The sequence below is a fragment of the Canis aureus genome, chromosome 22 (genome assembly GCF_053574225.1).
Source record: "Canis aureus isolate CA01 chromosome 22, VMU_Caureus_v.1.0, whole genome shotgun sequence".
NCBI lineage: Eukaryota > Metazoa > Chordata > Mammalia > Carnivora > Canidae > Canis > Canis aureus.
Genome location: NC_135632.1, coordinates 39,397,755 through 39,423,348, shown reverse-complemented (window position 1 = coordinate 39,423,348; position 25,594 = coordinate 39,397,755).

Sequence of the window (25,594 nt, the reverse complement as noted above, 5' to 3'; positions counted from 1 at the left end):
TTTTGTTTAGTTTCTTTTGTCGTACCCTTTCCTCTACTGCCTAACTTCTCCATTTTTTTGTTTCTTGTCAGTTTCTGACATTTTGAACATTAATATCTACACTACCTCCATCTATGTTTAATTTATATAAAATGACCCTTGCATGTACACCTCAAGAAATGGGCTATTTGTTACACACTATTTACTTTTGCTTTCCTTACAGTTACTTACTCTTGATGGGACATTCATTTATAACAGAAAGTGGGCTTCTTTTACAACATTAAGATCTAAAGACTTGCACTGTTTTTCTCCAAATTCCCAACTCTTGGAGTAATCTGGAGTTTTTCATATTTTCCAGTAGTTCAGTTCTAACACAGGCAAAATCTGGGGACCAGACGAGATGCTTCTCTTATATACCAGGCAGATCAGTATATTCCTACCATGTTTGCTCACAGAATGGAACCTAATCTCAAAAATCCCATAACTATGTTCTGATATCCGTGATGAGTTAAACTTTGATGGAGTGAGAAATTAATCAATTTCTGCCTCCAAGTCTTCTGTTAATGCTACCAGACCATGCAGCCTCATGGAAGCTTCCGGTCTCATGGAAGCTTCTAACTGATATACAGCAATAATATGCAGGAAGACAGAGGCATCACCAGTGGGAACCTGAGTGATCTTGATGCATGAATAGCTTAAGATTCCAGATTTTGGTGTTTGTATTGGCGTACCTGCTCACCTGTTAAGGAAAGCAAAATGGGTAATTTGAAGGGAGGTGTCTTAGTTTGGGGTCCCTACAAGTGAACCTGAAACAGAGATTTGAGTGCATGAGACTTATTGAGGGAGTGCTCTTCAGGAATAACCTGTCAGGGAGTGGAGGAAGCAGAGTTGGGAAGGGGAAGGATTCAAATAAGGCAATAATTTCAGGAAAAAGTCTAGCTTGGCCTTGATCCATGGGAGCTCTGGGTCATCAACAATGCCACAAAGTCATCTCACTTGAGACAAGGGGCTGGGCTTTATTATTATCATTGTTATTATTTTTATTTACCCCCTATTAGTCAGTTACCTGCCATTGTCTCCCTCCTTCTTTGGTTGTATCAACTTCCAGGCACCTCCTGGCCAGGTGGCTCTCTTCAGCCAAGTACAATTCTCTGGCCGAGGTTGCTCAGGTAAGCCATTAATGGCAACATTTGCTGTAGCTGGGGGATGGGCATGCCAGCTGGAAAAGGGTGTGGGCTGATTCAGCTCCTAGTGATGGCCCATTTCTAGGCTGGTGATGACATCTTCTTGCTCCAAGGTCAGATAGTAAACTGGCAGAACTGAATCAAAACTTAAGTATTTTTCTCTCTACATAACTCTAGCATGTAGTTAGTTAGACAGGGGCGGGGTGGGGGGGTTCCTGAGTGAGCCTAAAGCCTTCCACCTCTGTTTTCCTTGTAACCCCATGATCATGGCCAGAGATAGACTCTTGTTAAATACATGTGTTGGATCTCATTTTAGATTTTAGAGAGCCAGGCTGTAGAATCATATCATAAACTTGAATGGGGGGGGGGTGTCTTTATTGAATAGGGATGGAGAATATTTTGAATGAAGAAAGAAATAAGCAAATTATTGTACATCCAAAGAAAAGACAACTACAAAGATCTGTGTCCAGGCACTTTGGTTTTAGGCATTAGGTTTTCCCAGGAAATGAAGGAAATTATTTAAATTGTGGGTTGATCATACTCTCAAAATAAGAGCAAGTAGAAGAATAAAAGGGGGAAAAGGAAAGATAATTGATTAAGGTGGAAAGGGGAAAAATTCTTTAATAGAATGACTGAGATTTTGATACATAGTGTAGGCAGATAGGAAATGGTACATGAGATCCTGGAGGCCAGATTAAGCATATCTAAGAATGGATGGGAGAAGCACATCCATCTAACTACCCCTTCTTAATGAAGGGATGCTATATAACTGCTCTAAGACCAGAAAAGGTAAGTCATCTCAGGAAGGAGATGGGTATAATTCCTCCAGGGATTCCTGAATTTAGGAAGCAATTGGGGCATTTCTATGCAACTACTGATAGGACAATTGGGTATGTACCCCTTGAGGAGTGAGACAACTGTGCAATATTTGAATAAGTATGAATGAGGAGATACTAGAAGGCAGGATGAGATACTCACAGCACTGCGGCATGAATTGGAAGGTTGTATAGTTACCATAGATGGGGAAGCAGGAATTGCCTGTGCCCCAGGGAACCCACCAGGAAGATTTATGGAATTAGGATCCTCTCAAGGGAAGGCACAGGGCAAATGAGAGCTACTAGAAGGGAGCCAGGCAAGATAAAAATAAGCGAGGTCAGTCCTGAGTTGGCTATTGATCTGATGAGGTCGTATCTCCTGAGTGGGATTGAACAACTTAGGAAAGTGAAGATAGATAAGATTTGTTTCAAAAATGTATGCCTTGGAAACTGTTCATTCCTTGACTTGGTATCAGATACCCTGGGGGTCCCCAAAAGACAAACTCCAGAGGAGTAAGTTAGAAGACAAATGTCTGGGCCAGAAAAGTAATCTGAAAATAAACAGAATGAAAGCACTAAGCCAGCAAGTAGTTTTCATCTTCTCAATAGGAAAGGCAAGCGATCCCTTTAAGAAGCAATGTGAGCTGCTGACTTCGTAGCTGAGGCTTCTGATGGGAAGAGAGGGACACGGGACACCAGAGGCCCATCACACCCATGCAGAAAACAGATGGGAGGGAAGGGAATGTTTAAAGCCAGAATTTTCAAAAGCAGAAGAAAGATAGGGTGTCCAGGAGCATGCATGTTCTTGCTGGGGCCCTGGACACAGGCTTCAGTGCCATCCCTTAGCAGCATCCTGAAGATGCTGAGCACACAATGGACAGAATCTGTTGTAGTGAAGAGGTTATGGAAATAAATACAGGCCATCCACATAAGAACAAACAGAGGTTCTTTCCAGAGTTTTCCATAGTACAGCAGTCAGCCACCATCACTTGTGTCTGGCAGAAAGTCAAAGCCAAGCACAGGATGGGAAAGCCTTATAGGGAAGCCTTCAAATGTGCCCTGATTGGAGGTTGTTGACACGGGGAATCTAGAAGTGGGTGAAACCAGAAGTCGGATATCCTTTGCACCTGATTTGGCTTCTCTGGTTGGTACTGAGCTGGAATTGAGAGCAAACTTGGGAAGCTTGCATGACTGAGCTGATTGCTGTGGAAGTTTGTGTAACATTTCTCTTTTCATCTGTTCTCTGGCCATATGTTGTTTGTGTCTTTGGTCTTCCAAGAGTGAAACTGCCCCAGAGAGCAGGTTTCATGGACTGAGACCTTTTCATGGCAGGAAGACTATGGCTTGGATTAGAAATGACTCTTCACATGCAGAAATGTAGAAGTGAGGTCCTTATTAGGAACCCATTCTCAATGCATCACTGGGGGGTCAGGGCCCAAAGATTTGGAGGGAAATGGAAAAGATGAGTCTTGAATATCCAAGAAGAGAAAGTAAGCTACCTCCCATAAGACCTGGTGGTTGGGAGTGTTGCCACAGCAAATTTCTAGCTTGCCATTCCTCAAGAAGAGAGCAAGCCTTTCCCCTCAGAAAAATATTGTGTCATGATTAACCTCTTGATGTGTGATATTGCCCATTTAATTCAAAGATCAGAGGTCATGGATTCTGGACAACTCCTATGATCTGACCAGCATTCAAGCAAGGCTCAGACCAAGAGGATTATTTTTTTCAGGCTATCTGATCCTTAGATGACACTGGGGCTGTGATATGTATTTTTGTTAAAAGAATAAAAATTAGATTAAATGCTGGTGTTTGGGTATGCCATTGGGAATAGGATAACTTCTGTAGCGTAGAGAATTTGTTTGTCTTTTTAAAATTTGGGGATGTATGGCTGATGGTGAGATACTCTTGTGCCCAATTAATCTTCGAGATTCCTTAAAGTAGAATTGCATGGAGGATGTGGGTTCCATTAACACAACTTTGGAGTCTGGAAGGAACCATTCTTCTTGCAGTGGACAACAAACCAGGCTGAATCACTGATGGAACTCTGTTGTGAGCTGAGCAAGGCCCTCTGAGACCAAGCAAAAAAATAGCCCTGGGGAAATTGATTTGGGAATTTTAATTCCTTGGAACTCCTACTGAAGAATTTTGTATTTAAGTTCCTTGGGTTTTAATTTTATTCTGAGACTCTTATAGTGGGAAGATGGTTGTATTTAAATTTGGAGCATTATATTATTGATCTTATGGAGTGTTATATTGTTGTTTGATCTTATAGCTTCTGCTAATCTATATTGGATAACATTGCTGTGCATGAAACAATCTAACAGGGAGGGAACTTTCAGTCTAAAACAGCAGAGATTTTGAGTAGTTACTTAATTTACTGTTCTCTTCTTTTTTTCAAAGATTTTTGGGTAAAAACCAAGCTGTCCTCCAGTGGTCCTAGGAGATTATACAAAAAACAAACAAACAAACAAACAAAAAACACTGTCTGATGTTCAGGGAGTATTTTGTGCAGGTGAGAGCAGAACCTCAGGTCTCTTTAAACATTATTGTGAGAGATTGGGCAAAGGGGTTTAACAGTACTTGGTCTGGAGGTATTTACCTTGGAACTAACAAGGAGTGAGTGAGTAGGCTTTCCTAACGGTGTTGTTTTGGAAACACTCAAAATCATAAAGGATATGAGTCCTCCCCCTTTCAATCAGTAAAATGGTTTCAGGTTGGGATCCTCCAAAGGCAAACCTTGAGATAAAGATTTGGGTGCACATGGTTTGTTGGGAAAACAAGCGTGGGAGTGGGGAAGATAGGAAAGCGGAGAAACCAATTAAGAGAGCATTCAGAGCAAGGACTACTGTGGGAAACTGGGGTTGGTCCTGCTGGCAACCTCTGAAATGGATGCAGAACACACCTCTGAGCTCCTCCATTTGGAGGGGAGGATGCCTGGGATCCACCCACAAACTCCTATTCCTAAATTGTTGGGAGTTGTTCCTGGGCTTCTTAACTTCTCAGTGTACTGGCCAATTATGCTTTTGTGGCTAGAGAAATGCAGGAGTTTGAGATGGGAAGCCATCACTGTATTTGGGGGCTCTCTTCTTCCTTTTTAAAAATTTTTCTTTTTTAAAAATTTATTTTTTTATGCAAGTATAGTTAACATAGAGTATTTAAAAAAAAAAAGATTTTACTTATTTATTTGACAAAGAGAGAGAGTGAAAACCAGAAAGCACAAGTGGGGGGAAGAGCAGAGGGAGCTGGAGAAGTAGCCTCCCCGCTGAGCAGAGACCCTGATGTGGGGCTCCATCCCACGGCCCCAGATCATGACCTGAGCTGAAGGCAGACACTTAATGACTGAGCCACCCAGGTGCCCCAACATATGGTATTATATTAGTTTCAGGTGTACAATATAGTGATTCAACAATTCTATATGTTATTCAGTGCTCATCACAATAAGTGTACTCTGAATCTCCTTCAACTATTCACCCTCCCCCTCATCAGGCAACCACCAGTTTGTTCTCTGCATTTAAGAGTCTTTGGGTTTTTTGGTCTCTTTTTTTCTTTGTTCATTTGTTTTGCTTCTAAAATTCCACATATAAGTAAAATCATATAGTATTTGTTTTTCTATGCCTTATTTCACTTAGCATTATAATTTCTAGTCCATCCATGTTATAGCATACATATATATATATACTATATATATATGTATATGTGTATATATGTGTGTGTGTGTATATATATATACACACACACACACACCACATCACACCACATCTTCTTTATCCATTTATCCGTGGATGGACACTTGGGCTGCTTCCATATCTTGGCTCTGATAAATAATGCTGCAATAAACATAGGGGTGCAGATATCTTTTCTTCTTAAGTTGGTGGTGGCTTCCAAGGTGATCCAAAAGAATTTGGTGGATGCTGATGGAATCCACGTAAGTCCACTCCCCACCCCAAAATCTAATAGGGTCTTTTCTGTAATATAACAAGCTGATTCAAACATTTGTTTGGAAGAAAAAAATGCAGTAAAAAATCTAGGAAACTTTTGAAACACAATGTAGGGGGCTGTCCAGCAATTACAGAAACATATTATAAAGCTATACTAGGTTGAGCATTGGGGAATTGGTGTAGAAAGAGAAAACATTTAATGGAACACAAGAAAAAACCCAGAAACTGACTAATATATGTAGTAAAATTTAGTATATGATAAAAATTATTTCAACTTTCTAGGGGGAAAATGGTCGATTTAAGCAACCAACTTGCTATCTATTTGGGGGGTAAGTAAGCTATGTTTCTAGCTCATACCATAACCAAAATAATTTCAGATGAATTAAAAAGCCAAATGTATGCAAACAAACAAAAACTCAATATGAACCTGGGTGTGTCAAAGGAAAAGACTCGTAACATTGACCCCATTAAGCACAAAAACTTCTCTATTTAAAAAGACACAATAAAGTTTAAAAAGTGGGCCAAAGGGTCAGCATAATGTACATAATGGAAAAGCTCACTGCTGTATTTATAATAAGAATATGGCTGAAGATGTTGATTGCATTAACTTCCCTTTTATAAGATCTGAAGGAGATATATTTTGCTCAAAACTTTTTCAGGAATAGTTGTACTTCTCCTGAGCAATTTTTAAAAACTTTTATAGGTCTAGAATATCTGGTAACTCAATGCCATATTCCCTAGTACCAGACTGTAAGTCTATAAGAAATGACAACCAAAACAATGTGTGTGCTCTTTGTTAGAGTTTTTTCCTCTGGCCATGGCATGTAGTTTTCATATACTGTGCACACCAAGTTCCACCTGCCACAGTAGCAAACCTCAGTATGCTATCTCCCAATTGATGCCATAATTGCATCTTCATTGGGCCATTTCAGCACTTGACTCCGCTTCTAGGTCATGGGGAACATGAGAAGACCAGTAAATCCTGTGAGTGTGTGAACCTATTACCATGGCTTTTTTTTTTTTTTCAATAAAGTGAATTCTTGGGTCAGAAATAATGTGTGTGGATACTATTATGATGAGTAAGGTATTCTGGAAGCTCATGGATGGTGTTGCTAGCACAAGTAGTGAAAGCAAAGAAGGCAGATTCATTTTTTAAAAAGATTTATTAATTATAAGACAGAGCATGCGTGCATGTAAGGAGCCAGGGGGAGGAGCAAAGGGAGAGGGAGAGGGAGAGAATCTCCAACAGACTCTCCACCGAGCTCAGAGCTCCATCCAGGGCTCAGTCTCACTACCCTGAGATCATGACCTGAGCTGAAATCAAGAGTCAGAGGCTTAACTGATGGAGCCATCTAGGTGCCCTGAAGGCAAATTGATTTTGACGATAAATGTCTGTGACAATGAACACATCACTGCTGCCTTCATGATGCAGGTAGTCCAATGAAACCAGCCTACTGGCTGGTGACTGGATGTCCCTGTAAGGACTGGTGCCACTGGATTTAAGGTTATGTGTTCTCTCCCGCTGCTTTGTTTTTGGACAGTTTGAGTGTGATGTGTGTAGGTGTGAATCTCTTTGCATGTATCCCACTTGGACTTCATTGATCTTCTTGAATGTATCAGTGAATGTTTTACATCAAATTTGGGAAGTTTGGGCTATTATTGCTTCAAATTCTTTTTGCTCCTTGTCTCTCTCTTCTTCTGGGATGGATTCTATCATGTATCTGCTGGTACATTTAATGGTGTCTCACAGGTTTCTAAGGCTCTGTTCATTTTTTCCTCACATTCTTTTGTCTTTTTCAAACTGGATCATCTCAATTGACTTTTTTTTGCATTCACTGATTATTTTTTCTCAGGTCAAATCTGCCTCTGAGACATTCTAGCGAAATGTTCATGTCAGTTTTGAATTTTTAAACTCCAGACTTTGTATCTGGTTATTTTTTTGAAAATAACTTTAAATCTCTTTATTAATATTCTGTTTGGTGAGATATCATTCTCATTCTTCTCCCTAGTTCCTTAAATGTGATTTCTTTTTATTCTTTGAACATATTTTGAAAAGCTGATCTAAAGTCTTTGTCTAGTAAAGCCCGATGTCAGCTTTCCTTGGAGACAGTTTGTATGACCATTTCTTCTCGCTCCCCTTTGTAGGGCTACACTTTTTTTTTTGTCTCTCGGCTGGTCTTATAATTTGTATCTGTTGTTGAAAATGGAAACATTTAAAACATTCTGTGGCAACTCTGGAAATCGAATTCTCCTCTTCCCCAGGGTTTGTAATATTTGCTCTTTGTTGTTCCTGTTGCTATTTTGCAGATCTATTCATTTGTTTAGTCACTTTCCTGAACCAATTTGTAAAGTCTGTATTCTTTGTCCTGTGGGCTTCTGAAGCATCTACTTAGCTTAGAAGTCAGCTAATGATTGCACAGACGTCCTGCAATGCTTTGAATCCGCAAGTCTCCCAGCCCTTGGAGAGGACTTTGTGTACTTGTCAGGTCACTCCTTCAATGCTCAGGCACAGGTGTTTTTTTGTTTGTTTGCTTTTGTTTTGACTTTTTGTTTTTTGCCTTAACTTTTACTTTCTGCTTGAACAGAGCCTCAAGGTAAGCCAGAGGTGAGAGCTTAGGTTTGTTCCATGTTTTTCTGGCCTTGTGCATAGCCCTGGGCAGGTGTAGAGCCCTGCGCTTATATGCATAGCCTTCTAGATTCCCAGGAATGTGTCAGAGCTCTTCAGAGATCTTATGAACTTTGCTTTACCTTTTACTTCTCGTGGTCAGCATGTTGTTTGTCCCAACTGTTATTACCACTCCTCAGGCAAGGGCAATATTAAATAATTGCTGCTGATCCTGTTTGATAAATGCCCTGAGGAAAAGGTTGCTTGCACTGAGTGAACTCTAAGTAAAGTCACAGGAAGACCCACTAGGGAGACTGTCCACAGGCCTGCCGTAGGGGTCCAATAATGATAATTCTCTGGAGTGGTGATTTTGGGGAGCTCGAAGCCTGTTTTCTCCAGTGGCTGCTGAGATGCTAGTTATCACTATGATTGTAGAACTATGGTTTTCAAGGCTACTTTGGAGCGAGGGAAAGGAGATGGGAATAGGGCAAGTTAAAATGCCAAAAAGCTGGTGATTCTTACCAATGTTCAGTTCTTTTTCCAGAATAAACAATCCTTGGATTGTTGCCAGCCTTTGGTTAATTTCCAAAGTTTTGGAAAATTTATGTTCACAATCTTGCTGATGTTCTCATTGCTTTTTATGGAGAAGCAGGTTTTCAGGGCTTCTTACTCCTCCATCCCTGCCACATCCCCCTTTAGGTGTGGTATTTTTTATTCTGCTTCTATAATATTTGCTGGAATGTATATTCTAATGTCTCTTCCTCAAGCCTTTTCTCACCAGTTTTCCAGGTGGTTTTTGTCCCATTTCCTGACCATGTGGCTAAACCATTAGCCACCACCGAAGATTTGGGATAAATCTGTCCCTTTCACCATCTCTATCTGGGCAAAGTGGATAATCCAACATATTACTTACAGTTTTGCTCAGGGAAGGATTTCTCATTATTTTTTAGGCACTTCGAAGTGAATCAGTAATATTTCCTTCTGGCTTTTGTCTCAATATTGTAGAGACAGTCTGTAAATGAGACTTGAATTTTATCTTCTTCAGTCAAATGGCCATAAGAAACTTCCGTGAGGCTGTTGGTATGGATTGGGGGATAAATGGCAAGGTAGCAAAAGTGATTGCTATGGGAATCTAAGCCAAGACAATGTACTTGTACTTTTAGAATCTGGTTAAACCTGATCTACTTCTCAAAATCAGAATAATTAGTGACAGAGGAAGATATGACACCGTTCTGAATTCTATGGTTCTGTCCTCTAATTTTCCTATTGAGGTTTACCAGAAGTTCCATTAAGCATCTCCAATTGCCACAATACTTTGGGTACCATTGTCACTGCTGGACTGGTTTGCATTGCACCCTGGACTTACTGTATAGTCTCCTCTTGCTCTGGGACCTCATAAATACTAGCAACTTTGTTATTTGATAGATGGAACATGTGGTATATATTGCCTCCAAAGTACAAAGAGGTCCAACAGCTGTGCTTCTTGCTTAATGATGGATTGCATAAAGTAAACTGATTTCTCTTTCACCTTAAAGGAAATATGCCACCATGCTCCAGACCACTGTACCTCCAGGAACTTCATTTAAGATGCAAGCTCCTGGTTCAATGGGTTTATCTTTCATCCTCTGACCTGCCTGTATCTTACCAAGACTCTTCCTGAATAGGAAGTACTTTTTTATTTTCCAGGTTCAATTGACAGGACATCATCAGTGTGAGTGACTAATGTGATACCCAGGAATGGCTGGATGATCAAGAGCCCTCGGACTAGGTAATGAGCAGGAGAATTAATACAAACCAGGAATATATACTTCTCAATGTATTGTATATACATATCAGCTTATGCTCTTTCCTCATCCACTTTTGAAATTTATATAAATAAATAAATGATTTTGAATGGGTAACACAGGTGAATAGTATAAAAATTAAAATACACTCAAGTATTGGTAGGTAAAACTGCATTTCCCTGCTATACTGTACCCTAGTCCCTTAATTCTCCTTCCTAGGGGCAACCACCATTTAAAATTTCTTGTCTATCTACCCAGTAACAATGTTGTAAGGAAGAAAAATATATGCACACATATGTTATGTCTGTACATATATGTTTCTGTGTACATACATGTACATATATACAGACAACCACATACATACACGTGTATCTTTATAATACAAATAATAGTATATCCTTTATGTTTTACACTCTGTTTTTCATTTAATACCACATCCTGGAGATCATTCCACATCAATTCTTGTAGAATTTCTTTAATAATAGCTGAAAAATATCCATTCTGTGGATAGGCTTTAAATTATTTAACCATTTCCCAATTGATTTAGATCATTTCAGTCTTTTTTTTTTCCTACTATCAAGAGCAGCACTAAAATGAATATCTTTTCTATATGTCTTTGTGCACATACATGCTTATATCCACAGGGTGAATTCCTACAAGTTCATTCATTTATTTTTAGTTTAATTTGACTCTTATTGAATATGTAAAGCCCTGTGCACATAAATGATTATATCTAAAGGGTAAATTCCTACAAGCTCATTTATTTCGAATTTAACCTCAACTCCTACTGCATATTCAAGCCTCCTTAAGACCTTTTTGCAACATTATGAGGTATAAATAAATAAGTAAAATAAATGAATTGTATACTTTCTTAGCTTAGTTATTATTTCTGTAATATTTGTGGAATTGTGCTTGGCCAGCTTGCACCCATTTCCAATAAAGTTATCTTACCACAAGATTAAGGAAGAAAAGATTTGACATGGTAAAATGTTCACAGTTTGTTAAAATGATGAGTTAAACCAGTGAGGCAAGTTGCTAGGTGTCTTTTGCTAACCTCTCTAGATCTCTTTTTTTCAATGCTTTATTTTATTTAAATCCAATTTGCCAGCATATAGTATAACACCCAGTGCTCTTCTTGTCACCCTCTACATCTCTTCTGTGTGTTTTTTTGACTTGCTTAGTGGTATGAGAGGCTGACCTGTATGGTCTACGTCAAAGGTTAGCAAACTATGGCCTGCAGGCCAAATCTAGTCATATCCATTTGTTTAAATATTGTTGATGGCTGTTTGAATATCTGTGACAGAGACCATATGGCCAACGAAGCCTAAGCTCTTTGTTATATGGCTCTCTACAGAAAATGTTTGCTGCCCCATAATCTGTACCGCTGTCTCCTTTGCCCTCCTGGTCCCCATTGGTTCCAATCACTGGGGAGCATAGCAGGAGACTGAAGGGAAGGAGAGGATCTGGGGACTTCATTCCTTCAGTTGCCTCCTTATATGGTTGCCATGGCTAGTTAGTTCTGTTTTTGAAAGCCTTCAGGCTTTCTCAGGGTCTCTCTCCAGCCAGCACTCTCAGACTCTGGGTTCTGGTAATCTCACCCCATCCTACCTCTTCAGGCCCAGAGAAAATCCCTTCTTGCTGTTGTCAGCCCTGCACCATCTCCTGGTTTCCTGGTTTCCTGGTTTTCCTTAATTTAAGGACATCTTCTCCTCCTGCTGAGACTTTGACTGATAGCAGCAGATTACTATGTCCCCTACATAGGTAAACATACACTCTGTGATCCTAATTTTATGGAAAAAAAGAAGACACTAAAAAAATTTCACAAACATGGTTAACAGTGGTTTCCTGTGTATAGTGAGATTATTAGTGACGTTTAGTATACTTTTCTTGCTTTCCATTATACCTATTTGATTAAGGGATGCCTGGGTGGCTCAGCGGTTGAGCGTCTGCCTTTGTCTCAGGGCATGATCCGGTGGTCCTGGGATCTAGTCCCCCATCAGGCTCCCTGCAGGGAGCCTGCCTCTCCCTCTGCCTCTCTGTCTCTGTGTGTCTCTCATGAATAAATAAATAAAATCTTTAAAAAAAAAAAGCTATTTGATTAAGATACAGCACTTTTGTGCTAAGGAAAACACTAAATAAAAAATACAAAGAAAAATATATCCGGGGGGGAGGGGCAAGGTGGCGGAAGAGTAGGGTCTCCAAATCACCTGTCTCCACCAAATTACCTAGAAAACCTTCAAATCATCCTGAAAATCTATGAATTCGGCCTGAGAATTAAAGAGAGACCAGCTGGAACGCTACAGTGAGAAGAGTTCGCGCTTCTATCAAGGTAGGAAGACGGGGAAAAAGAAATAAAGAAACAAAAGGCCTCCAAGGGGGAGGGGCCCCGCGAGGAGCCGGGCTGAGGCCGGGGCGAGTGTCCCCAGGACAGGAGAGCCCCGTCCCGGAGAGGCAGGAGCTGCACCGACCTTCCCGGGCGGAAAGGGGCTCGCGGGGAGGTGGAGCAGGACCCAGGAGGGCGGGGATGCCCTCGGGCTCCCGGGACAGTAACAGAGCAACTGCGCGCCCAGGAGAGTGCACCGAGCTCCCTAAGGGCTGCAGCGCGCACGGCGGACCCGGAGCAGCTCGGGGGGCTCGGGGGGCTCGGGGGCGGCTCCGCGGAGGGGGCTGCGGGGCGGGAGCAGCTCGGAGGGCTCGGGCAGAGGAAGAGGATCCGTGGAGGGGGCTGCGCGGCCGGGAGCGCGAATCCACCAGCACAGGCCCCAGAGCACAGGGCCCCAGGGACACAGCCCAGGATCCGGCCTCCCCCCGGGACAGGCAGAGGCCTGGAGGGCCCAGGACAGCAAGGACGCTCCTGCCCCGAACTGAGCAGATCAGCGGCCCCGCCCTGGAGCCTCCAGGCCCTGCAGACTGAGAGCTCTGGAGCTACTGCGGGGTCTGACTCCAGGGCTGCAGAGCTGGCCCAGCCACTGCGGTTGTTCCTCCTGGGGCCTCACGGGGTAAACAACCCCCACTGAGCCCTGCACCAGGCGGGGGCAGAGCAGCTCCCCCAAGTGCTAACACCTGAAAATCAGCACAACAGGCCCCTCCCCCAGAAGACCAGCTAGACGGACGAGTTCCAGGGGAAGTCAAGGCACTTAAAGTATACAGAAGCAGAAGATACTCCCCCGAGGTTTTTTGTTTTTTTATTGTTGTTTTTTGTTGTTTGTTTTGTTTTGTTTTGCTTTTTGATTTGCTTCTCCTACCCTTTTTTCCCCGTTCTTTCTTTTTCTTTCTCTTTTTCTTTTTTTCTTCCTTTTTTTTCTCCCTTTCTCTTTTCTTTCCTTCTTTCTCTCCTCTCTTTTTCTCCTTTTCCCAATACAACTTGCTTTTTGGCCACTCTGCACTGAGCAAAATGACTAGAAGGAAAACCTCACCTCAAAAGAAAGAATCAGAAACAGTCCTCTCTCCCACAGAGTTACAAAATCTGGATTACAATTCAGTCAGAAAGCCAATTCAGAAGCACTATTATACAGCTACTGGTGGCTCTAGAAAAAAGCATAAAGGACTCAAGAGACTTCATGACTGCAGAATTTAGAGCTAATCAGACAGAAATTAAAAATCAATTGAATGAGATGCAATCCAAACTAGAAGTCCTAACGACGAGGGTTAACGAGGTGGAAGAACAAGTGACATAGAAGACAAGTTGATGGCAAAGAGGGAAACTGAGGAAAAAAGAGACAAACAATTAAAAGACCATGAAGATAGATTAAGGGAAATAAACGACAGCCTGAGGAAGAAAAACCTACGATTAATTGGTGTTCCCGAGGGCGCCGAAAGGGACAGAGGGCCTGAATATGTATTTGAACAAATTCTAGCTGAAAACTTTCCTAATCTGGGAAGGGAAACAGGCATTCAGATCCAGGAAATAGAGAGATCCCCCCCTAAAATCAATAAAAAACCGTGCAACACCTCGACATTTAATAGTGAAGCTTGCAAATTCCAAAGATAAAGAGAAGATCCTTAAAGCAGCAAGAGACAAGAAATCCCTGACTTTTATGGGGAGGAGTATTAGGGTAACAGCAGACCTCTCCACAGAGACCTGGCAGGCCAGAAAGGGCTGGCAGGATATATTCAGGGTCCTAAATGAGAAGAACATGCAACCAAGAATACTTTATCCAGCAAGGCTCTCATTCAAAATGGAAGGAGAGATAAAGAGCTTCCAAGACAGGCAGGAACTGAAAGAATATGTGACCTCCAAACCAGCTCTGCAAGAAATTTTAAGGGGGACTCTTAAAATTCCCCTTTAAGAAGTTCAGTGGATCAATCCACAAAAACAAGGACTGAATAGATATCATGATGACACTAAACTCATATCTCTCAATAGTAACTCTGAACGTGAACGGGCTTAATGACCCCATCAAAAGGCACAGGGTTTCAGACTGGATAAAAAAGCAGGACCCATCTATTTGCTGTCTACAAGAGACTCATTTTAGACAGAAGGACACCTACAGCCTGAAAATAAAAGGTTGGAGAACCATTTACCATTCGAATGGTCCTCAAAAGAAAGCAGGGGTAGCCATCCTTATATCAGATAAACTAAAATTTACCCTGAAGACTGTAGTGAGAGATGAAGAGGGACACTATCTCATACTTAAAGGATCTATCCAACAAGAGGACTTAACAATCCTCAATATATATGCCCCGAATGTGGGAGCTGCCAAATATATAAATCAATTAATAACCAAAGTGAAGAAATACTTAGATAATAATACACTTATACTTGGTGACTTCAATCTAGCTCTTTCTATACTCGATAGGTCTTCTAAGCACAACATCTCCAAAGAAACGAGAGCTTTAAATGATACACTGGACCAGATGGATTTCACAGATATCTACAGAACTTTACATCCAAACTCAACTGAATACACATTCTTCTCAAGTGCACATGGAACTTTCTCCAGAATAGACCACATACTGGGTCACAAATCGGGTCTGAGCCGATACCAAAAGATTGGGATCATCCCCTGCATATTCTCAGACCATAATGCCTTGAAATTAGAACTAAATCACAACAAGAAGTTTGGAAGGACCTCAAACACGTGGAGGTTAAGGACCATCCTGCTAAAAGATGAAAGGGTCAATCAGGAAATTAAGGAAGAATTAAAAAGATTCATGGAAACTAATGAGAATGAAGATACAACCGTTCAAAATCTTTGGGATGCAGCAAAAGCAGTCCTAAGGGGGAAATACATTGCAATACAAGCATCAATTCAAAAACTGGAAAGAACTCAAATACAAAAGCTCACCTTACACATAAAGGAGCTAGAGAAAAAACAACAGATAGATCCTACACCCAGGAGAAGACGAGAGTTAATAAAGATTCGAGCAGAACTCAACGAAACCGAGACCAGAAGAACTGTGGAACAGATCAACAGAACCAGGAGTTGGTTCTTTGAATGAATTAATAAGATAGATAAACCATTAGCCAGCCTTATTAAAAAGAAGAGAGAGAAGACTCAAATTAATAAAATCATGAATGAGAAAGGAGAGATCACTACCAACACCAAGGAAATACAAACGATTTTAAAAACATATTATGAACAGCTATACGCCAATAAATTAGGCAATCTAGAAGAAATGGACGCATTCCTGGAAAGCCACAAAGTACCAAAACTGGAACAGGAAGAAATAGAAAACCTGAACAGGCCAATAACCAGGGAGGAAATTGAAGCAGTCATCAAAAACCTCCCAAAGGGATCCCTGGGTGGCGCAGCGGTTTGGCGCCTGCCTTTGGCCCAGGGCGCGATCCTGGAGACTCGGGATCGAATCCCACGTCGGGCTCCCAGTGCATGGAGCCTGCTTCTCCCTCTGCCTGTGTCTCTGCCTCTCTGTCTCTCACTGTGTGCCTATCATAAATAAATAAAAATTAAAAAAAAAAAAAAAACCTCCCAAGACACGAGAGTCCAGGACCAGATGGCTTCCCAGGGGAATTCTATCAAACGTTTAAAGAAGAAATCATACCTAGTCTACTAAAGCTGTTTGGAAAGATAGAAAGAGATGGAGTACTTCCAAATTTGTTCTATGAGGCCAGCATCACCTTAATTCCAAAACCAGACAAAGACCCCACCAAAAAGGAGAATTACAGACCAATATCCCTGATGAACATGGATGCAAAAATTCTCAACAAGATACTAGCCAATAGGATCCAACAGCACATTAAGAAAATTATTCACCATGACCAAGTAGGATTTATCCCCGAGACACAAGGCTGGTTCAACACTTGTAAAACAATCAATGTGATTCATCATATCAGCAAGAGAAAAACCAAGAACCATATGATCCTCTCCTTAGATGCAGAGAAAGCATTTGACAAGATACAGCATCCATTCCTGATCAAAACTCTTCAGAGTGTAGGGATAGAGGGAACATTCCTCAACATCTTAAAAGCCACAGCAAATATCATTCTCAATGGGGAAGCACTGGGAGCCTTTCCCCTAAGATCAGGAACAAGACAGGGATGTCCACTCTCACCACTGCTATTCAACATAGTACTGGAAGTCCTAGCCTCAGCAATCAGACAACAAAAAGACATTAAAGGCATTCAAATTGGCAAAGAAGAAGTCAAACTCTCCCTCTTCGCCGATGACATGATACTCTACATAGAAAACCCAAAAGCCTCCACCCCAAGATTGCTAGAACTCATACAGCAATTTGGTAGCGTGGCAGGATACAAAATCAATGCCCAGAAATCAGTGGCATTTCTATACACTAACAATGAGACTGAAGAAAGAGAAATTAAGGACTCAATCCCATTTACAATTGCACCCAAAAGCATAAGATACCTAGGAATAAACCTAACCAAAGAGGTAAAGGATCTATACCCTAAAAACTATAGAACACTTCTGAAAGAAATTGAGGAAGACACAAAGAGATGGAAAAATATTCCATGCTCATGGATTGGCAGAATTAATATTGTGAAAATGTCAATGTTACCCAGGGCAATATACACGTTTAATGCAATCCCTATCAAAATACCATGGACTTTCTTCAGAGAGTTAGAACAAATTATTTTAAGATTTGTGTGGAATCAGAAAAGACCCCGAATAGCCAGGGGAATTTTAAAAAAGAAAACCATAGCTGGGGGCATCACAATGCCAGATTTCAGGTTGTACTACAAAGCTGTGGTCATCAAGACAGTGTGGTACTGGCACAAAAACAGACACAGAGATCAATGGAACAGAATAGAGAACCCAGAAGTGGACCCTGAACTTTAAGGTCAACTAATATTCGACAAAGGAGGAAAGACTATCCATTGGAAGAAAGACAGTCTCTTCAATAAATGGTGCTGGGAAATTTGGACATCCACATGCAGAAGAATGAAACTAGACCACTCTCTTTCACCATACACAAAGATAAACTCAAAATGGATGAAAGATCTAAATGTGAGACAAGATTCCATCAAAATCCTAGAGAAGAACACAGGCAACACCCTTTTTGAACTCGGCCACAGTAACTTCTTGCAAGATACATCCACGAAGGCAAAAGAAACAAAAGCAAAAATGAACTATTGGGACTTCATCAAGATAAGAAGCTTTTGCACAGCAAAGGATACAGTCAACAAAACTCAAAGACAACCTACAGAATGGGAGAAGATATTTGCAAATGACGTATCAGATAAAGGGCTAGTTTCCAAGATCTATAAAGAACTTATTAAACTCAACACCAAAGAAACAAACAATCCAATCATGAAATGGGCAAAAGACATGAAGAGAAATCTCACAGAGGAAGACATAGACATGGCCAACATGCACATGAGAAAATGCTCTGCATCACTTGCCATCAGGGAAATACAAATCAAAACCACAATGAGATCCCACCTCACCCCAGTGAGAATGGGGAAAATTAACAAGGCAGGAAACCACAAATGTTGGAGAGGATGCGGAGAAAAGGGAACCCTCTTACACGGTTGGTGGGAATGTGAACTGGTGCAGCCACTCTGGAAAACTGTGTGGAGGTTCCTCAAAGAGTTAAAAATATACCTGCCCTATGACCCAGCAATTGCACTGTTGGGGATTTACCCCAAAGATACAGATGCAATGAAACGCAGGGACACCTGCACCCCGATGTTTATAGCAGCAATGGCCACAATAGCCAAGCTGTGGAAGGAGCCTCGGTGTCCATTGAAAGATGAGTGGATAAAAAAAGATGTGGTCTATGTATACAATGGAATATTACTCAGCTATTAGAAATGACAAATACCCACCATTTGCTTCAACGTGGATGGAACTGGAGGGTATTATGCTGAGTGAAGTAAGTCAATCGGAGAAGGACAAACATTATATGGTCTCATTCATTTGGGGAATATAAATAATAGTGAAAGGGAATATAAGGGAAGGGAGAAGAAATGTGTAGGAAATATCAGAAAGGGAGACAGAACGTAAAGACTGCTAACTCTGGGAAACGAACTAGGGGTGTTAGAAGGGGAAGAGGGCGGGGGGTGGGGGTGAATGGGTGACGGGCACTGGGGGTTATTCTGTATGTTGGTAAATTGAACACCAATAAAAAATAAATTAAAAAAAGAAAATTTCCCTAAGTTAAAATAATGAGAGTACATTAAAAACTAGAAAAAAAAATATCCAGAATTTTTAACATCATAGCTAATCATGTCAAACCTAGTTATGTTCTAAAAACTCAGAAACTGATGATGTTTTTCCTGGAAAACAGTATAGAGAATGGAGAGGGCACTGCCTTTAGAATCAGGAAGCTAACCCTCTCACTGGGGGTTCGGTCATGAAAACAGACAGAGGACAGACACATACACACACACCTCTGTGCACGTGCACACACACACACACACACTTAGAATGCACCAATTCAATAGAACTTTTATTTCAGTTGCACACCTAGACCTAGTGTGATTCATTCATGCTGTGCCTGCAGCTGGAATGGTACTTATGCTCAGTAAGTCTCTGCCCAGTGGCAGTACTCATGTCTGCTTGGCCTCCCAGTTCTTGCATGCTTAGCCACTGGTCTCCGATATATACCAATATACTGTCCAGCCAGCTCCTGAGGGATTTATAATGTTGACTATGTGCTGTTCCAGATTAAGCCATCTCCCTGGGCTTATGACTCTGTTTAAGTTTGGATCAAATGTACAGACTCCTAGACTCCCTCTACACTTCTGTCAAGTTCTTTGGGGTGCTGGTGGCCAGGACAGCTCAGACCTACACTGGTGGACTTCCTGAATAGAGCCCCTGAAGCAGTGATTGGGATCTGTTTCTCTTTCTTTCTAGAAGATTTAGAGCTCATGCAAGTTGGTCTCTGAGGCCAGATCTGAATAAAAAGAGGCCCGCATTTGTCAGGCCACAGAAAGTCTTATTATGACCTTTTTGCAGGCCAGTGCTCCCTGTCAAGAGTTGAGCCAGAAATAGCTGAGCTTCCAAGTATTGAGGTGGTCAGTTAAAACACTAAGCCAAAATGAAAGCAGCAGTCAAGCCTTTAATCACGTACTGTAATAGTATAAAGCAAGAGGCAAAACAGGAAAAGTGCCAGATCCCCCAATGTTCTGTTTATGAAGTGTCCCTGGATGAGGGTCAGGTGGATTAGCACAGATGTGGGGATCATCTCACTCCTGGGGAGCTCAGAACAAATGCTCCTGGTGTTTTATGGAGCTGGGAACTGCAGAGGAAGAAGAGACAGTAGAGTTAGGAGTGGAAAGTACTGAATATTGAGTCAGAAAAGTGTCTTCAAGGCCCATTAGGTAAGGTGGTTGAGGCAGAGGTGCCTGAGAAAGGCATTGGTTGAGGGCCCCCAGTAATGAAGCTTCCCAATGGAGAGCCGGGCTAGGAATGCAGATGTGCCTCAGTGCATGGAAGGCATCTGGTCCTTGACAGCAACTGCCTTCAGACTGCATCCAAGCCGGTGTGGGAGCACAGCTTTGCCCCATAAGCCTGCCAGGGGAAGCCTCTGTAATGGCCTGTGGTCAGGTCTGAAAGATCACATGGGATTTCAGACTGGAGTTGGACTCCCTAATGTCTATTTTTTCTACACTGAAAAAAAATAGGGAAGAATATTCTAGTGACTGCTATCTGAACAAGGAAGATTGTTCCAAGGTGTCTTATTAAGACCTGCCTCTCTCCACACCAGAAGCAGATATTGAGGCCAGATTTCCAGAACAAGTGGTTTATGTTGGGGAGCGGAGTGCAGGAAAACAATGAAGGAGGTTGAAAATAGCATGACATCAGGCTAAGTGGTTTTTCTGGGTCATGTCACTGTTATTCCCATTTTACGGAAGAGGAAATTAAAGCTTAAGGAGGTGACGTGGCTTCCCTGAGGCCCACAGCCAGTAAGCAGCAGCATTGTTTCCACTGACAAAGGCCATCCCCTAACCACTGTACTCAAGTTTCTGCCCCAAATAGAAAAGCAAAGGGAAAATGCAAATGAAAAGCTAAAATAAATGCAACAAAGCTCCCCCCTCCCTTCTCCTTTCTTTTTCCTCTTCCTCTTTCTTTTTCTTCTTCTTTTTCCAATGTAATGTTTTGGTTCCAAGTTGATTCTCAGTTTATTTTATTTAAAAAGAAACAAATGTGTTTATCTTTTCACTGTAGCTCTGGGAAGCTCATAACTGCTGAGTATGAGCTTCTGGAATATGGATCCTCCCCAGGAGAATGCATTTTGCTAAAAGCCTGGACAGCACAGAGGAGGAATGGTAAAGGAACCACGGTGGGCAGATAAATGCAGATGACAGAGGACCTGAGGCAAAAAAAAAAAAAAAAAAAAAAAATTCAAAGAAAGCAAAAGAAAGAAATGAGGCCACTGAGAATATCCATGTATGTCTCCATGGAAAGCAAAATGCCTCCGATTTCTAGGTCAGAATACAACCACAAAAAGTGCCGAGTCATAACCTTCTTTCTAGGAATGTGCATTAACAGGCATGGAAGGCAGGGCGAGTGAAGTGCCACCACGGCATGGCATGGAGATTGTCCTACCTCAAGTGTCCACACTCTGCTCTTTTGTCGTATGCGGGTGAGAGCTTATATTCAAGTAGGGGGTTAGGAAAGTATCCTCTAAAGTCCAATTCAATTGTAATTCCAGCTATTTTCCTTAGAACTTGATATTTTCAAGAATTTGCTTGAGAGCTTCTTGATCTATCTCCCAGCCTCCCCCACTTATGTTTCCCTTATTTCTTCCCCTGACTCTTGTTCTGTCTCCCTCCACCAAAAATCTTGTATATATTTTTTTAAAGATTTTATTTATTTATTCATGAGAGACACACAGAGAGAGGCAGAGACACAGGCAGAGGGAGAAGCAGGCTCCTTCCAGGGAGCCTGATGCAGGACTCCATCCCAGGACTCTGGGATCACGACCTGAGCCAAAGGCATATGCTCAACCACTGAGCCACCCAGGTGCCCCTCTCATAGATTTATTGAGGGTATGGACTTGCTTCTTTCATTTAGCTTATACTTAACATGGTTTTGGGTTCTGAATTATACATATATTTTGCTTTTAATAATTTCCTGTTGGATGTTTAAGGTGTGACTGCTCAGTGCCATTGATGCTTCCCACTATTTGTGGAGCTTCTCAGCTCACCTAGAAGACAAATTTCTGGAGAGAGTCAAAAGGAGAAATTTAACTTAGCCAATATTTATTGAGTGCTGGTTATGTGCAAGTGAAGACAGAGGCTTCAAGAACTTCCAATCGAGGAGGTGAGATAAAATGCATTACCAAATAATCACTAGACTTAGGAAGGCAGCAAAGCCAAGCTATAAAACAAACTGAAAAGGCAGAGAAAAAAACAGAATTTAATGTTTCAAAAAGAGAGAGCATTAAAATAGTCATCGTCCGACTTTATTCACACTTACAACATACATTAAGGTCAACTATTACTTCTATTTCTATAGTTTTTCTTTTTTTCTTTTGGGGGAACATCATCATCTTTTCAGAGTCTTAGACATTTAAAAGTCCTTATCTGGGGGCCCCTGGGTGGCACAATTGGTTAAACTTCTGACTCTTGGTTTCAGCTCACGTTGTGATCTCATTGCCATGAGATCGAGCCCTGCACCAGGTTCTGCGCTCAGCAGAGTCTGCCTCGAATTCTCTCTCCCTCTCTCTCTGCTCCTCACACTTGTGCTCATTCTCTCTCAAATAAATAAATACATCTTTTTAAAAAAATTAAAAGTCCTTATCTGGCTGCAATTATAAGGTACAGGGATTCCTATAATACTCCCCACTTTCACTGCTAGGCAACCTACAGTTTGCATAGTGTCTCCAAACATATCATTCATTTCATCAGTTTTGTCAGAGAAGCAATATGGTGACATCCCTATTTCACAGATAATAAGGTTGAGTCTTAAATTAGATGATTTCCTAGCAGCTAGTGAAACTATGCAGCTTTTTAAGATCAGACCGTACGGAAAGAGCCAATGACGGTCCAAGAGAAGGACCAAATACCCTGGAGGACACCCTGGAGGGTAAGAAAGTGTGTTGGAGATAAGATTTAAAGAACAGCCAAGATTTCAAAAGGGAAAGATGGGAAGAAGATCTTGTCAGGTAGGGACACTCACCCATAAAGACAGGTGAGAGGTTAGGTAGCTTGTTTGGGGCATAGCGTGTAGCCCAGGTGGCTCAGAGGTGAGTAAAAATGTAGGAAAAAAAAAAAAAAAACAGGAACAAGAACTAGCAAATGAGTACCATTATGCCTTTTGAAATTACCCTCTCATGAACTATCTCCAGCTAGGGGACTTGCCTCTTGCCTTTGACCAGTGGTGTGGGTTAGGAGAAGCGCAAGCAGAAGTGGTGGGTGGAAGACGGTACAGGTCTGTTTTATGATGGAGGTGAAGGGATGTCACTCAAAGCTCTTCCTTTCTGTTTTCCTTCTGGAATCCACTACTGCACTCAGGAATTCTGTTAGTTCAGCATCTTCCCTGTGATTTTAAAATTAGAATTCCCTCTGCTTCTTTCCTCTGTAAATTGCTGTTGGTGGCTCTAAGGACATTAAAAAGAAAATCATACCACACTGTAATAAGAGTAAAAGAAGCCCCTGAATCTGCTGAAAGATTGTGTTTGTTTGATGTGATCGTATTGTAAAGAGCATTAAGACCAGACTCTGAATCACATCAACTCCCTTGGCCTTTTCCAGTAAGTCAAAATCAAGGACACTAATGATCCTGTATATAGGTTTAGAGATAAACCAATTAAGGAAATATGCTAGTAGCTTCTGCTCTTCCATCTGCTCACTTAAAATTAAGCCATTTACCTAGATTCATCCATCCATCCCATCCATCCATTCATGCAAGCACTCTTTGGTTCAGTGGAAAGTCATTGAGAAATTGCAAGATATCAGAGACACTCTTCTTTCAAAAACCGTACACAGTTCAGTGTCTCAGACACAGCAGCTTCTGTGATGCATTGTTGACAACCAGACCTCGGATCTGAGACACCCAGGGCTGAGACTGGGATGACATGTGTTCCCTTATGACCTAGTTTTTCCAGCTACTCTCCTTGTCGACTGGTATGTAAGACTGGGTGTTTACCTGGTGCCTACTGCCTCCCCTCCCCTCTCTGGGCTCCCTATCTCCATGAAGTCTGGGGCATGTCCTGAACTCAGGGCAATATCCCCTAGTACCTGCCTTGTCCCAGTTCATGACTCAGACCTTTTCCTCCTCTGCTCTGTGCTCCTCTGGATATTCCCACTATGCCCTGTTCCTAACTTGTGACAACTTGTCTGTCCTAAAACTGCATTTCCAATCACTGCTAACCAAATACAGCTCTCACAAAGATGATCACCACTAAACAAAAAATATGTAATATAGTAAAAGAGTAAACTTGGTCTTTGCTTATCAAAGTTGGCTGTTAAGCCAAAGAAAATTGCAAGTCGTTGGGAAGAATCATTTAAGAAATGTTAGTCTCAGCTTGGTCACGGGGCCCCATTTTTCTGTGAATTGGAATTGAAGAGGCCTTTTGTAGTTTGGCTTCTCTCTTTGTTATAGAAACCTCCAACCTTTGAATCATCTCGAGGTGTCTATCTTGAGGAGAGTATGACTCCTCTCTTCTGGGTGACCTATTAGGACCAAGTATTAATGCACAGAGCCTAATGCTGTTGAAAGGATTCATGAAAGGGAAACAATGAGAGCGAGGAGCACTTCCAAGATTTTTCTTCTTTAAATATTCTCAGGTATAGATACCTCCAGTCAGCAAATCTAACACATCATCCCCAAGAATGGTGAAGGCAGCCTTCAGAATCTGACAGCTGACGCTGGCTAGGAGATTTAACTCTTCCCTAACGTCCCAGCATCAAGTAGCTCTATCCTCCCTCGTGCAAAGAAACTTCCAGGCAGTCTGAAGAAGCCAAGATGAAACAAACAGGAGATTTTCCAACTTAATTGTTTTGAAAGCTTTTTAAAAAATTAATGTTTGTTTGCCAAACAAAAGAAAAACATTGTTTTTTCCTTACTTGTTAATCTGAACCATCTAGGAATGAGCTGGACAAATGTGGAAGAGGGAAAGAGCTAGATTTTTCCTGCTAGCATTAAGGGACTTTTATTCTCTACTGTTTTGCATTTGCCTCTCATCCCCACATGGTGTTTTCTGTACAATAGCCAGCATGCTCCTTTTCAAATTTGAGTCTGATCATGTTATACTGTTGCTCAAAACTCTCTGGGGTTTTTCTACCTCCTTCCGAGTAAAATTCCAAATCCTTACAATAGCTTTCAGATCTCCACCTAGAGGTGTCTCTGGTTACTCCTTTGTTTCTCTCTGTTACCTGGTTCCATCTTTGAAAATATGTAACAGAACATTTCACTTGCACTGCTTAAAATCCTCTGATGGTCTCTGAAGTCCTCAAGAGTAAAAGCCAAAATCTTCATAGGACAAACATCTATGAGAGCTTGCTCTTTTGCCCCTCTAAGAGTTCTTTCTCTTCTGTGCCCTGCTTTATTATTTTTGTTTCCATAGAATTATCACACTAATTCACTGTGTACTCATTTACATGCTTTTTTTTTTTTTTTTTTTTTTTTTTGCTATCTTCTTAAACTTGTAAGCTCCATCAACTAAGGGATGGTTTTTCTGATTCATGGTTTTATTTCTAGTGCCTAGAATAATGTCAGGGACCTAATATTTGACTCAATAAATATGTAAATATGTAAAAGTGATCTACAGTCAGGTTTACCTGGCAGCTAGTTACTCCTTTATTGGGAAGCAGTAGAAACGGTAATTTTTTGCTATTAATGCTATTATTTTTTTTTCAGTTAGTTGTGTTTTATTTTTAAATCTGCAATTATTTGTTGTGAAATATCAATTTCACAGTTTT